This window comes from Ochotona curzoniae, unplaced genomic scaffold (genome assembly GCF_017591425.1).
Source record: "Ochotona curzoniae isolate NIBS_2020 unplaced genomic scaffold, NIBS_Ocur_1.0 contig_2723, whole genome shotgun sequence".
NCBI lineage: Eukaryota > Metazoa > Chordata > Mammalia > Lagomorpha > Ochotonidae > Ochotona > Ochotona curzoniae.
In genome coordinates this window covers 12647220-12652647 of record NW_024465573.1, presented here as the reverse complement: position 1 = coordinate 12652647, position 5428 = coordinate 12647220, and the positions used below count along the sequence as shown (strand labels likewise).

Below are 5428 nucleotides of genomic sequence, written 5' to 3'. Positions count from 1 at the left end.
AGATGTGTAATAAAAATTGAAGAGGAATAGATATATCCAGCTTATATGCTTGGACTTTGAAAATTTTCAAAAATGTGCCATCAAAAAGTAATATAGACGTGTGGTGTTTAGGATTCAGTTCGGCTAACCCCACAAATTCTGTGATACAATTCCTTGTGCTTTTATCTTCACATTGCAGGGCATTTTATTGTGATACATATTTGCAAAACCAAGCATTTACCTAGCCATATTTTGGGAAATTTATAAACTCATCAAAATCCCTGATGTAATGCAAAGGTTTCCAATATAATGTTATGGCATGTGTGCTTTTAGTCAGATAAAAATAGGGGTCAGTAGGTGGGTGGCCATGTGAAACAGACGTTGGGAGGGATTGAAAAATGAACTCTAAGGAAATGAAGGCAGAAACTGTCTGGCGGCCTTTGCCTCTCCATGTTGTTCCCTACAGCCGCCTCCATGCCAGTGTTCACTCTTGCTACCACAGTGTTTTACACAAAATTTTATTCTGAGTACCGCTCATCCATGTCATTTCTATGCAAGTATCTGTTTATTCATAAAACTCTTCCACTTTACACTGTGCCATTTAGAGTAGGCATTTTACCCTTGGATTTCTGATTCTAATACAATCTGCAAAAAATAAAAGGTGCCTGATCAGCTGAATTAAGTAAGCAATTATCTAAATGGCCTAAAAAGCACTAACTTTCTTGGCACTTGAGTTGTTGGACTATATTTCACTAACTGTACCCTTTCTCTAGATGACCACAAGAACAATACATGCAGAAGAATTTTCCTTTCCTTACTTGAGAAAGGACAAAAAAAATGAAATCATGTCAACTATAGTAATACTCTATGTCATGGATTTTCTGCAGGATCATAAGGTTTCTGAAGGCCAGACTGTGCTTTGGTGTGTTTCTTGGTCCCTGCTGTGTCCTCAGACCTGGGCAGTGACTGGATTTTGGGAGTCGTCTGTTGCCAGTTTATGTGGGCTATGGAATGAAAACTGAAATAAAAGACATGAGTTTGTATCTTGACTCTCTGCCAACGTTTCATAAAACTTGGAAAGTCTCTTCCACTTTGCGTTCAGTTTTCCTCTTTAAAACAGCACTCAAAAGCAAGAAAATTGTATATTTCATTTTTGCCAAAGTTATGGAGATTTCATGCATCCTCTAAGAAGGCTGGTGGTCAGTGAGATATGGTCCCCACTGGCTGTAATATGAACTCCAGTTGTCATTGGAAACAAATGTCTACAACGGCCTTTAATGCGGAGCAGAACTGGCAGCCGTCCCTGGCTTAGCCAAGGTGATCCCTTGTTTGGGGATGCCCCAGATTAAAAGACCTATAAAGTTATTTCCAATTTTCAACTTCTCTTTATCTGCAATACATGCAGCTGAAATGAGATATCAAGGTAATTCGGCGGTGACCAGAATCCAAGCACTCAGCTTGAATTCAAAGAGAAAGCGAACAGAGAATCACTCCTGTTTGCTCTGAACTCTGAATTTTTCTATCTGAAACCCCATGAAGCTTGCGCAAAGGGAAAAACATCCATTTCTCTTGTTTGTACATCACAGGAACAATTTATTTAAAACTGGAAAAGCACAAGGACACCTCAGCCTTTTCTTTATTCTGCCTAAAAGAACAAGTTAAGGAAAACAGAGTCTAGAAACGTATTCTTGGAATGATATGTAAATGAGAACACCAGGCTTCACACTTGGCAACTTCATGTTCCTGTGAAGTGGAAATTTTTTGCTTTGAAAGCAGTGTTGAAAGATTGCAAGAGATGTAAGTGTGATGTCAACTATTTGTATTCCGCTCAGGTTTTCTCAAAAGATTCTGTACTTGAAGATCCATTACGTGTCACGTATCCACAGTCAACATTTCAGCAGCTTCTGTTCTACCTGCTCTGCGGTGCTGCCAGCATGCAAATGCCGAGTGCAGCAGCAGTCCTTGAGTCGCCTCTGCAGACCTGGGGACTTAGCCACCAGCCACCATTGCTCTGCATCTCCTTCTCTGGGGGAAGGGAAAACAGTCAAAGAGCAGTGACAAAGTGGTCACGGGCCATGGAATGCTGACACTCTGCTGCAAATACTACAGCCCAAGTAGATTCTTGCACTCTCCTTCATAAGGAGACTGTGATTTGGAAAATGTGAGCACAGCACTCTGGGCATCATGGACAGTAATGTAGCAGCCATGTCTTCTTGGAAGCATGTTTATTACGTTTGCAACTATAGACAAAGATTAAAATGCACAGATCTTTCAGGAGAGGCTATTGTGTTAACAGAAAAGCATAGATGTAACCAGGGGCATTGTTGAGTTTTAGTTTCCCTATTTAGTGTGGTGAACCTCGCATGGAACATTACTGTTCTCGGCACTTCCTGTGTGCAAGCAGCTTATATGTGGGGTGCTTGACTGCTGGCTCTGGGGTACTGAAGGAGGCAAAGGCCTCTCTGCTGCCACACCAGGATGCAGCAGCTGCTGCTGAGGGCATAGCAGGAGGGTGAAGCCGTGTGGCACGATGCAGGCTGGGGTCCCTGTAGAGGCTCAGGAGAATCCCATTCTCTTAGAATTGCATGGTGCTGTAATCCTCCAGGACAATTCCTCAAAAACAGTGCTCTTCTTACGTTTGTTTTCATGCTGTTATTTAAGATTTTTTTCAAAAATTTTATTTATATAAAGTGGAGGTTGTGCTCTTAAAAGACAAAGCCTACACTCTAATTCCAAGTGTGTCCACTTTTTGAGGAGGGCATTACCAGAGCCAGGTGGTAAACGTAGATATTGGAAATTATTTAAAACAATAAGTGAGTTCAGGGGCTGTGACAAAACAATGAATAGAATGGGTAGTCAGGAACATCCGAGGAGACTAGTTGGACACATTATGGGCTATCTCAGTAAAAATGATATATTTCTATGATATCCATGGCTCATATGCTTGGAGAATTTCCAGAGAAGACTCAAGGTGTAGAGGACCCCAATCTTTTTGTTTGTTTGTGTTTAAACATATTTTATGTTGTTTTATAATATAGTTCCATAGGCTCTGGGGTTGCCCATGCCCTTCCCCAATGTCTCTTCTCACACCCACTGATTTTCCTTCTGGCTTTACAATGGATGTCCTTCATGAACAGTCGTGTTGTTGAAGTATTTCCCCATTCTTAAAGGTGAGAAATGCATGTCAGTTTTTGAATGTGAGCATCCTAGGGGAGCAGCAGCTATGCCACCAGTAAAGGGAAGATGATGACTAGGTAGCACTGAGAACAGTAAGGGAAGGCAAATGCATCAGCCTCTGAAATCCCTGGAGTGGGAGGATGTGAGAAAGGCAGAAGTATTTGGAGATAGACCAAGGAGTCCCTTTTCGTTTGGATGAGATATTTCAAAATCGAGGCATTAAAAAGTGTTCAAGTATTGTTGGCTTAACCACATCAAGTAATGTTCACATAAGGTACATTTAAGAATGACTTTTTTTTTTTTTAGAAACGTGTTTCTTTTCCGTCAGCTTCACTCCACGTCTGCTTCAAAGACTACAGATCACTTGAGACCACTCAGTGGTCGTTCTGGTTGTTCCTACCCATTCAGTGACCTGAGTCGTGGGGGCTGCAGACCAGTCTTCAGTGGGGAACTGCTGGATGGGCACAGACGGCATCTGCACACCCTCAGACCAGCCTGCAGCCTCGGGCTGGGTAGCCGTGAACTCAGGAGCGGGGGTGGTCCATTCACCCTGGAACTCCTCCTTGGTCACAGTCTTTTCAGCCGCTGCCTGCTCTTCTTTTTCAATCTCTTCAGGATCGCGGTAGAAGTAGAGGCATGACCTCCCACGGTGTTCACGGGAGATGGTACCACGCATGCGCAGAGCGTCCCGGGCCAGTATTCACAACAAACCCACAGAGTGGGCTCCCTTGTTGTTGCACAGGATGGCAATGTCCACATAACGCAGAGGAGAGTCCGTGTTGCCTAGAGCAATGATGGGCAGGTTCAAGTAGGACACCTCTGTGAGGGGCTGGTGGTCGGCCATGGGGACCAGTAGCCACGGCTTCTGGAAGGCAACCTGGATCTGGTTAGTGAAGGTGCCAGGAATGAAGTGGCCAGCGATGGGAGTAGCTCCAGTGGCAGCAGCAAACTTCAGCACAGCCCACTGGCCATTGTCCACAGAGTTTTCAATGGCCATGATGGCCCGCGCCACCAGCAGGAGCTTCTCCCAGGTCCTCTTGAGGTTGATGATGTTGATGCCAGCGCTTTTCCTTTTGTAGATGTACTGTTTCATCTGGAAGTCGAGGTTGGTGTCTCCCAGGTGGGTTCCTGCAGCCCAGGAACTTGAGGACATCCTCCTCCTTCATCTGCAGGACGTCAAGGGCTCCGGACATGTGACAGCTTCCCTGTAAAGTTATACCAGGAATGAAAGACAACGCCATGTGGACCCCTCTCTGGGAGCAGAGAAAAGAAGAATGATGTATTTATCACATAAAAATACCCATTTATATTGGGTGGGTATGTCCAAGTGTTGTGCCTTGAAGCCAGGTCTCTCATCCCAATGCCTTAGAGCAGGTCTCAATATCTTTCCTTTAGTTTGCAGTTCCTCTATAAAGATTAACTCCTAAAGGGGACAAACAAGTGTAAAAAAAATCCTGAAATATCGACACTTGAATTGTTCCAGAGTTAACACAGTTAAGAGCTCAGTATCAGTCTCTATTCTGAGAGGCTTGGAGAAACTCACAACCTCCAACTCTCATCAAAGCAAATAACATTCACTGGCCCAGCTTGGTAGACTAGCAGCTTAAGTTCTTGCCTTGCATGAGTCAGGATCCCATATGGCCACCAGTTCACATTCCTGGCTTCCCTGCTTCCCATCCAGCTCCCTGCTTGTGCCCTGGGAAAGCAGTTGAGGACGGCCCAAAGCCTTGGGATCCTGTACCCACATGAGAGACCCAGGAGAAGCTCCTGGCTTCTGGCTTTGGAACAGCTCAGTTCCGGCCATTGCAGCTGCTTGGGGAGTGAATCAGCAGACAGAAGATCTTCTTCTCTGTCTCTCCTCCTCTGTGTATATCTATATCAAATATCTGTATATTTATTCCCAATAAAAATAAATCTTTAAAAAGGAAAATAATATCAAGTCTTCCATTAGTCCCAGGCAGACTGAAGTCCACCTCTAGCATTCTAAAGAACACTCAGCCTCCTGTCACCATCAAAGCAAGGCCAAGCTCACTGCACACCCAACACATATGTTCATCTCCAGCTTTGCACTAGCAGAGTCACTGCCTTTGTTCCTGCAGGGACTCTAAGAATTGAGCTTTAGCTGCTCCACCTGACTCGCTGCTCTACATTTGGCAATAAACACCTCCATTTTTCTGCTGCCCTGGCATCAATGACTGGCATGCTGGGCACTGGGCAAGTGGATTCAGTTTTGGATTTCTATAGAAACTCCTTCAATCAATTTTAGGAATGT

At 44.3% G+C, this 5428-nt stretch overlaps 1 pseudogene; it reads right to left on the bottom strand.

The window, feature by feature from the left end:
* Positions 1-3502: 3502 nt before the first annotated feature.
* LOC121153964 lies at positions 3503-4358 on the bottom strand (annotated as a pseudogene).
* Between the last annotated feature and the right edge of the window lie 1070 nt (positions 4359-5428).